At 43.2% G+C, this 10,147-nt stretch overlaps 1 long non-coding RNA gene across 1 annotated transcript; it reads right to left on the reverse strand.

Moving 5' to 3' along the window:
• Nucleotides 1–2,285: 2,285 nt before the first annotated feature.
• Nucleotides 2,286–7,567, reverse strand: LOC134550648 (uncharacterized). The gene is made up of 3 exons (XR_010080387.1): nt 7,408–7,567; nt 4,452–4,741; nt 2,286–2,603 (listed from the first exon to the last, which is right to left on the reverse strand). It is a non-coding gene; the product is annotated as an uncharacterized LOC134550648 (long non-coding RNA).
• Nucleotides 7,568–10,147: the final 2,580 nt, after the last annotated feature.

The raw sequence follows: 10,147 nt of genomic DNA on the forward strand, positions 1-10,147 counted from the left end.
GTTCTCTTTTAAATTCTCTGGAGGAAAAAAAGCAAGGAAACATTTACCAGAGTCCAAACAGCACCAAACATTGAGAAGGGAGATGTGTGGAGAGGTGTTGCTTTTATATATACAGTACAGGGTAGGAGGGAAGTTTCCCCACATGTGTGCTAAGCATTCAACATTTTTCCCTGCCCAATTCAAGCCTCTCACTTTCCCAGAGATTTTCCTAATTCCTGCACTACAGGATGTTCAGAAGTAGGAAATTTTCAGCCTCTCCTGTTTGTACAAAATAATTAAATGATTTTTAAAGCAACTGCTAACCACCAGGCTAGAATAATTCACCCTCTGACCCTTCACACATCTAAGTGTTCAGAAAAATTATTCCTTAGAACATTGCAAAGCTGCAGTTTTCAACAGTTTTTAGTTTACAAGCTGCCTATTTTTTCTTTTTTTTTCCCAAAAGAGGTACGTATCCTTGTACAGGGAATTTAAACCTACTGACAATAGGCTTGCTCCTGTTAGCTGGTTTTCATGGACCTCTTGGAGTATTCTACAGACTCCCAGAGGCACACAGACCACAGGCTGAAAAATAGTGCTGCAAAGGGGATAAAAACACAGGTTTAATAACGTTAGCTCATTCTCCTGAGGCCTGAAGTCTGCTGCCCTCCCGATGCCTGTTCTGCAGGCCTTGCCTCTGAGGAGATGGAATATGAGACATCACCTAGATGTTCACCTGCCAAGGGAAAAAAAATCCTTTCCCTCCACAATGAGACACAAATACGGGCACAGGAGGTCACTAAAACCAAGTGCTTGCTGTTGTGGTGACGTGGGTTTGAAAAAGACAGATGTGTGTGAAACAATATCCTCTGTTCCATGAGATCCCACTGTACTACAAGAAAGCCATGTGGGAACACTGACACAATTGGAGACTGTTCAGTTTTCAATTGCAAAAGACATGATTTGCTCCCCTTTGCCCTCCCTGCAGACAAAGAGGAAGGGAAAGAGACTTGTCCCTGCCTGGTGGTGATGGAAAGCACATTTCAGCTGATCTGGAGGCATTTCTGAGCTCCAGCTCATGGCAATAATGTCACAGCTACAACACCTGACTTTTACAATCGCCCTAAGATGATCAGAGCAAGTAGGGCTCAGCCTGAACCTGGTGAAAGAAATGCAATCCTGAAATCAACAAAGTTCAGACTTGCAGACATGTTATTTCTCTAAGGACTTAGAAAGGATTTTGCACTTAGAGGTCTGCTTTGTAACCACTTAAAACTCCCTTTAATCACTGGAGGGAATGAAGATGAGCTACATCACTTCCAGGTCTAGTTCATCTGAATTATGTCTTAAATTAAATACTATCTTGAACGAGATAAATCACAAACTCCATATGCCTTTCCCTCCATGGACTGTAAAGAAATGCAGAATATTAGCACAGTGCAGATGACTGCACTGTAGGCACTTCCACCTGGACACATTTCACTAGAGCTGGTTGAAACTTTCTGGAGAAGTAGCAAAACTGCTGTGTCTTCAGCAAAGAAAACTTCCATTTCTGTGATCAGCTTTGCAGACATATTTTCATTTTCCCCCACACAACTCAACTCCTCCTGCAGTAGGACCTGCAGGCCAATTACCTCAACCAAGGTCCAGGAGGTCAGAATGTGTAGCTGGACTGTTTCCTGTGATGAACTGTGGCAGTTTTGGCAACCCAGAGAGAAAAACCCAGCTACTACTAATCTGGAGCTGGAAGAAACCCCTTTATTCTGGGCTTGCATAAGAAGGGGATTAGGAGGAAAATGCTGAAGAGCTCAAATCCAGATGGCTGGGGAGCAGAGGCTGAGCTTACTCAAAATGAAAGCCTCCTGGAAGCAAGCAGGGAACTGAAGCAGCTCAGGAGTCCAGTGACCAGGGTATAATCAAACAAAATCCTTCTTCAAATCAATTACTTAACTACTTTGCTCTGGTCAAAAAATATAGGCATTTTTATCAATTCCAGTGCGTTTATGCAGCACAGAGACTACAGAGGAGTAACTAAGACCATAATTAAATTTTCAGTCAAAGGACAAAGCAGGAATATGAGGAGTATTGTAGGTAATGGTGAACATGGCACTGCTGTGTTCTCCCATTGCGTTGGTCGTGGCAGGGCAGGTGTCAGATAATCACCAAACACTGTTGGCTTTCCTGATTTCTAACTCCAGAATAATGCCTATGGAAGGGGAACTACAGGTGCTCAGAGTCTGTCATTTTTGTTCTACCTGAAAGTAACACCTCTTCCCAAAATAGTATTTTGTGCACAAGTTTTTTATTAGCTGCCTCCCATGGCACAGTGCAGATTTAGGAGCACAAATGCAGTGTGCTGATGGCCATCACATGAATATGATGTGAAGTGGAAACAAGCAGACCTTTGGGGGAGAGAGCTTGTCTTCCTCTTCCAGATCATACAGAATCAGCAATGACAAGAACAAGAACAACAACACACAGCAAGAAGGATAGTGAACAAGAAATAACAGCAAGGACTTAAGATCTTCTTGGTCATTCAAGATGCAAGTCCTGAAATTCTGCAGAGTTCCAGAAACAGGGACATCCAAACCAGAGCCAGTCTGTCTTTTTTGCCAGGTGTGGCTCTGAAAAACAATGAATTAGAACAGAAATTAGGATTAACACTCCATTGTTGTTGTGGAGACAGCCACAACACTCAGAGTGCTTCGGTAAAATCTCAGAAGGCTTCAAGCATCAGCTCCTTGTTAGCTAAAAGTCTTTTATACCTTTTCTATGTAGCCTCCCATGGGCAGCTCCACACAGCTCTGGCTCTTTTTCTCCTTCTCTCTCTTGCTTCAGCAATTCCAACTCGCTCCTTCCTGTCCCTAACACAGCCACCTAACCCTGGCTGTCCCTTGGACAACGTCCTACCCTTTCTGTCCCTTGCACACCCTCCTGTCCCTTCCTCCTCACAGCACAGCCAGCAGACTCCAGCCAGCTAACTCACTCTTTTATCCCACCCATGGCTGTGAGGGCAAGGCTGTTCCCACTCTGGAGTAATTAACAGAGCTACAATATATCAGAGGCAAGATTGCCTTTAGCACTGTCTCCCCACACTCCATCACAAAAGAAGCAGTAACAAAAGAAGCAGTAACCGAGGCTCTTTCATGTACAAAATACACCTGAAATTCAAGAACTTTCCAGCACTTAGAAAACAAGTCTTAGAAGCTCCATTTCAACAAAAACCTGGGGGTTTTTTTGGCATCCAAAGCTCAGGCAGTGATACATTTATAGATTTTTTTAGGCAATAAGGAACTTTGGTGACAACCAAATTAGATCTCCTGTGTTACACAAGCACAGGACTTTTCCCTGACATTCTCACAGCCAGAGGCATGACATGGAATCCACCTAGTTCTGAGATGGAATTTCAGTTATGCTATTATGTCATTTTAAAAAGGGAGAAGGGCTCAAAAATCTAATGAAAAGCAAGTTGGACATATAGGAAAGCTGTTGAGTATTCACAGAAACCCTACCTCCTCAATGGAACATCCAATGGAGCATCCAATATCAACTGATGGAGGTTTTAGCATCCTTAGGCAGTGCTTTTGGTGTGATTATCTCCTAAGGGCTGTTGTATTCTTGCCATGACTTCCCCACTGCTATTTTTACATGGTAATTTGAAATCTTTGTTAAAATTCTCATGCCTGGATCTATATTTGAGAGTCTGGTCTAGCTGCAAAACCTCTTTGCTCTGTCTGCTCCCTTTGTTATTCTTGTAAAAAGAAATATCTCTCTGTGTAAGACAGTGTCAGTGAAAAAACAAATCTTTGTGTTTTGACCATTGGTTTTATATTTATATTCTGCTAGATATCAAACCCAGCATTTTTTAAAAAAGATAATTTTAGGTTTATTTTCTTAAGAAAGAGGAGTTGTGTTCTCCTGATGTCTGTGCCTGTGGTTCAGTGTGCATTTAAACCAGATGCTGCCAGTGTAAAGACAAAATATTTGCACCCCCTCATGCCATCCCTGCCTCTGCAGGAAGGGTTTGTACAGCAAAGCAGAGGAGAGAATGGTGCTGGCTGAAAAAAGATAAGCCATGAAGCCTTATTAACCCAAACCTAAGACCCAAACCCAATTCTTCACACCTTTTTAGGTGTGATCAGCTCACCACCCAGCCATGAAATTACCTGTGCCACCCACACCTAGAGGAGCAATGCTCCTGCAGGGAGAACAGAGGATGAGGGGTGCTGGGTTTTCCAGGGGACAGCTCAAAGGGCCACCCAATCACTCCATGTGTGCACATGTGTTCATCAGTCTTTGCTGTTCTCTCCCTGTACAGCTCTTAAATCTGTCTGGCCACCAAATCTCCACCAACCCTTCCAGCAGGGCTGAGGACTCAAACACACCGAGTTCCTGCTTCTCACATTAGGCACCAGGAAAGGGGAGAGGTCACAGGAGCTCCTCAGAGGAGGAGAAGCACGGTGTGAGCTCACCTTTTTATCAGCCTTCAGAGAACCCACGTGTGCAGCCACTTTCAGAGACATTGGTGTTATTGGCCACCAAAGCACCCCCACTGCAGGGGCACAGGAAGCCTGGATTCACACGTTCCACTCCTCACTGAGCAAATTGTTAGGCTTAGGAGCTTTTATTCAGCTGTTTTGGAGTCTCCAAAGAATCTGCAGTGATGACTGTACAAGAACAACACGTTCTGGTGCTGGCAAGAAATTAGAAAGAGCCAAAACAGCCATTAAAACAGTAAAGGCAACGTTTTCGTATAGGACACCTAAAAGAAAAAAAAATTAAACTCAATTTCAGTGTGTAGCAGGAGAAACACTCCCCAATCTGCCACACACATCACACACATCCTGTCCCCCATCTCAGTTTAGTCCTAGGGGTCTTGGAAAAATGTTAATCTCCTTTTCAGTGTTAGGCTGAGTTTCACCACTGTGTAACTTTTAAAATTATAGCAAAGTGTCCTAGGCCCCAAAAACCACTCTGCAAGGAGTTTCTCACCCTGAGCAGAACTAGTGGCAAGAGTTTATTACCCTTCACAGCCATTCTATGCATCAGTGGGAGCAGGGGAAACTCTCTTTGGGGAGGGCTGGAGCTCACACAAAAATTTCACCTGCCCCTTTCTGTAAACTCACACTATGAGTTTGACTCAAAAAAACAGGAAGGAGGAAAAACTTTCTCCAAAAGATCAGAGAACACTTTTTCGTGGTACTACTACAAGATACATTGAGCATAATTTTCTTCAGACCTGCCCTACTTTGTCCTGCAGAGGTCGGTCTTGCCTGCAACACACTGCAGACAGCAGGTCTGCTCCTAAAACACTTCGGAGATTAGGAGTATTAGAACTTGGAAAGATTTCATCCCCTCCTCAAAAAAAGATTTGCTGAAGATTCTCTCTAAGACAAAGATATGGGGTTTTTACAAGAATTTATGTTCCAAAAAACACAAAAGGGATGATGATCCTGCCAAGTCATATCATCTATCCAAAGAAATGTGAATAGCAAAGGATAAATCTTATTTCCAAAGAAAATTCTGGTAACTGGAGAATTAAGCTAGTTTTGGTATAAATATGCTGAATCAAGGCTTTTTATTGTATTTTTCAGCCCAACATTTGCACTTGCACTAACTAAGGACATAAAACATGAAGTACAGCAAGCCACGACTGCAATCAGCGTTTCTTCCCTTGTGGCACACACACATTGTCCATGTGGGGAGGCAGCCTTGCTCCCGCAGCACAACAAAAACACAATCTCAGAGGCTACAGCATGCTTCAAATCCCCCTGTACCTCCACAATTCTCAAATGCATGTCTGCACACATCTTTTCCTGACATTACACCCTTAGATGCTGCACAGAATGGATTGTCATCCTTCAGAAAAAGGAAAAACAATCCCAGCTCCAAAGCAAGGAAGCACTGTGATTGTGCTTATCTACCCTAAACAAGATTTGACATATCAAGTGCTAAAAGCCCCTTGCCTCTGCACTGTGAGGGAGGTTCTTATCTCCTCTGTGCCACTGAACACGAGCTGGGGGCAGCTCTCTGCTGGGCTGGTTTTGGGGGCTTTCACCAACCTTTTCCAAACCAGTCCCACTTTCCCACCGTCTCAGGACTGGTCCCTAGATGGAAGTATTTAGTGTGGCAGCTGCTTCCTGAGACATTTGGCCTCCTGAATGCATTCCTCTGGGACTGGGAAAAGGATTTGGAGGAAGCTGGAGGTAGTTCTCTTTCCAGCACTTTGTGGGCAGCCTCGTTTCCTTTTCTGCAGCCCTGTCAGTGGGGATCCTCGGATTAGAGGGAAAGAGAAATCCCTGTCAGCTTAAGAAACTGGGAAAGAGCAGGGGCTCAGATCAGACACAGACCTTCAACGTGCATTTATGTGAGGGCAAATTTAGTCAGGAAAGTTTTTAAGACCAAATTACTGCCAGAGGGAGGACAGCACCTTTGATTTTTAGTAGGAAGATTCAGAATTCATTAGTAGGAATGAAGGCAAAGGTTCACCTGGGGAAACAAAAAGCTTGTCTGGAAGGTGACAGGGTCCTTTATTTAGAATTTATCCAGCCTTGTACATTCCTGTCTATTACTTCATATTGTGAGTGCTGGTTTGGATGTGCAGCTAAGAGCAGCTGGCCTGATTTACACAACATCCTGAGGTTACCTTTCAATGCAAGCAGCAGAAATTTGTGCTACTGCAGCTGTGGATGCAGACAACCTGACTGCTACCTGTGCCTAGTAACAGGCAGGATTTCCTTACAACCTCTCAATACTTTCCAGGTGAAATCACTGAATCCCTGCTGGGGATTACATACAGGATGGATCACAGAGAGGTAGATTTTTGTCCATAGTTGTTATGTCTCCTTATTCTTGTCTGGCAAATGTATACTCTCACCTGTATTTGTCACCTTTCCTGCTCTTACACTTGTAAATGCTCCCCACAAGTTAAAAATATTCCTGGAGTGACTGGTCAAATATATAAAACAGATGCACAACTGCATCTTGGGATGAATTAATTCTGTCTGTGTGTGAGCAGGAGTATAAACGTATGGGTAGGTCAGGGAATACATCAGACTAAGCACAGCAGCTGATTTTTAAATCTCTGGATCTCAGTTGCTGTTTCTTTGTGTCTGATTTTCTTCCCTCTTCTTAGGTAGAGGTGGAATCAAGCAAGGATGTTTTAAAAGGCAATCCCGTGTCACACATTTCATTTTAATTTAAGTCAGGATAAGGCCAAAGTGTATTCAACATTTTCAATTAGTTTTTTCTGTTATTTGAAGTATAACTTTAAAAACAGCCAAATTGGCAGGAATCTTCCTCTAAACTAGCAAGGCAAGGAGCCAGCCCTGCAGGCCTCCTTTCAGAGCAGTTCCTGGAGCCTGGAGCCTTTCCTATCAGCAGACAGGACAAACACTGATGGGGACTGGTGGGTGTAAATGAGGTTACCTCATACGCCACAGCAGATGTTCCACGTGGAGATCCAGGTTCCCTCTGTGTGTTTTTGGACAACAGTTCTTTGTCTGGGAGCTGGACAACCTGGCCCTGTGTCTCAAGTGTCAGGGCTACACGAGTTTTATGGCAAGGCTCACATCTTCCTCATTGCATATTCCCCCTGCACTGAGACAGTGGACATTGCTGCTTTGAGAAGGCAAGAGCTTGGATAATTAAATCTTCATCCCTGAAAACCTGCATTAGATGTTCACATCCTCCACAGACTATTTCCACCTTTGTGTATAGAAATACTAACACAGTGATCACCAAACTAAAATTCATGGCAAAGGCTCTGGCTAGAAGGAAGTTCTGTATAACCATGTGGCCATCTGGGACTCCAGATGAGACATTTGGATCACTGAATCTAATTTGAGATACTATATGCAAACCTGCCATCAATGTTTCCAAAAATTAAAAGGCACATGCTTAGGACAAAGAGCCACTAGCCATGGACCACAGGTTGCTTTCACATCACCTGTTTTATGACCTTCAGAAGGACAAGCATTGAAATAAGTTATGTGATTTGGCTCTCAAGAGAACATAACTCATTACCTGATACTTTCTCACACAGCCTTGGCCACTGGAAACCCAGAGCCACCAGATGCAGTCAGTCCATCTAAGGCAATGGAAATGGTCACTGAGCCACCTTGAGGTGTTTGAGGTGTTTTAGGTGACCCAGTTTTCAACCTGCAAAATTCCCTGTTTGTTTATTAGCTGTGGTGTTTCATGGGAAGACTGTGAGGAAGGATGAATGTTTTGATGTGTTTTAGGTATGTTTTGCTCACAAGTTACACTGATGAGGACAGGACACAAACATCTAGGAAAGTAAAAATAGCCATGCTCAACAGGCAAGATTGGGTCCTCTCTGTTTATACTGTTTCTTCTGTACTCTGTGTTAAAAAGGTGTGGTGGAGCCAAATCCAGTAGATTTTCTCATGTGCTTACAGTATGGTTGTGTGTAAATATCCAGATGCATGAAATCTAAAATAATGCATTAATGCCCTTGTAAAAATTCAGCCCTTCTACTTTTCTAAGGAGCCTGCTAAAAGAAACAGCTACAGGGTCAATCTCAGGTATAATAGATTTTTCTTTTAGGCTTGAACAATAAAATAGTTGGTGGTCTCTAATGCTACTGCCTTTAAAACATTCCTGGGTTTTATTAGGATAACCCATAAGTCTGGGAAGTCCCACCCTAAGAGCAGCAGCAGCTTTTGTTCAGAAAATACAAGTTTCTTCTTGTACAACGTTGGGCTCGAGGGTGTCTAAGGGTGTAATAGGCAGCAGGCTTCAGACTTTTGCAAAGAGGGGGGGAAGGCAGCCCTACATTGTGGTGCTGATGTTTAACACTACCTGTAACAGGAAAGGGCTTCAAGCAGCCCCTGGTGAACATGGGCAGGTCCTCGATGAGTATTGAAGCTCCACTGACCCCCAGGGTGCTGGGCTGATTTCTTTTATCAGATCTGGCCATGTATCTACACACCATAGGTTGTTTTTAAGAAATCAGAGAATGCATGGATTTCTTCAGCAAACTTTTCTATGGAACCATGTGCAAATACCTGTGCAGAGCTTAAAGAGAATTCCTGAGATACATGGCCATTTATTGCACTGCAAAGGACCAAGCAGCTCCTTTTCTTTCCAAAATACCTGGAAAATAATGCCATGGGTCACTGTTTCTATAAAACTGCATTTCTTCTTGGTTTATTATTGCTGACTGATCTCATGAGCTAACTTTCCAGAGGAGCACATGTGAATTTATTTACATATGTGCCAATTATATTAATAGAAGTTGCAATGACTCATCAGTGCACATTGCTAAAAATCCTTCCTCGTCTCATCTTCACAGAGAGACTTCTGCTCCATGTGAATTTCCTCAGCTTACCTTGCTAGAAGTTCATACATCCTCACTCTCTTGAAAAGAAAATTCACTTTTCTCTCTGAGCTGGCAGCACTCAGCCTATCCATCCCAGTGAGCAGACCTGCAGCACCTTGGCTTTGTTGCAATGAATCCTATTTGGGATTCAAATCCCAGCACTCTTCCTGGCAGAGAGTGGCTGGGTCCTTGTTCAGTGATGCTTGAAGGCCCCACACACATAAGAAATATCATACAAATTTATATTTTGCATTACAGGAAATCACTTTTGCTGTATCCTAACATTTGTATAAGATCTGGTGTATCTTGTAACACTGGCGCTGGCTGGATTCTTTTGTACTTCATATAGGTAATATTGTTAATTAACAGTTCTTCTCCATCCTTGTTTTGCTCTTTCACATAGCTCCCACCTCTTTGTTCTTTCCCAATCTCCCTGCCTTCCTCTTTCTCAATCAATATTTCTCCCTGATCTCTCTCCTCATGGCCTCAGCTTTAGAGAACACATACCCAGCCACAATCAGGCTGAACCTGATAACCTTACAGTGTTTGCATACATGCAAGATTAGACAAAATGCTCAGTATAACCTCAGTAAACACCTGCAGGTAGGAGGGCAGCATGGCTCAGAACTTACCCTGGGATTTACAAAACTGCTCTGCACTGGCCCAGCACAGCTTCCAAAGAGGGCTTTTGAAAATCCCACTGCAACATCTTAAACTCCTGATCTAAGGTTCAGAAATTATTCCCAAAGAATGCTGTTCTTCTCAAAATATGTGATTGATTGATTCTAGGCCAGAGTCCAGAAAGGAGGTTCCACTTCAAGAGGA

This window comes from Prinia subflava, chromosome 5 (assembly GCF_021018805.1).
Source record: "Prinia subflava isolate CZ2003 ecotype Zambia chromosome 5, Cam_Psub_1.2, whole genome shotgun sequence".
Taxonomy (NCBI): domain Eukaryota; kingdom Metazoa; phylum Chordata; class Aves; order Passeriformes; family Cisticolidae; genus Prinia; species Prinia subflava.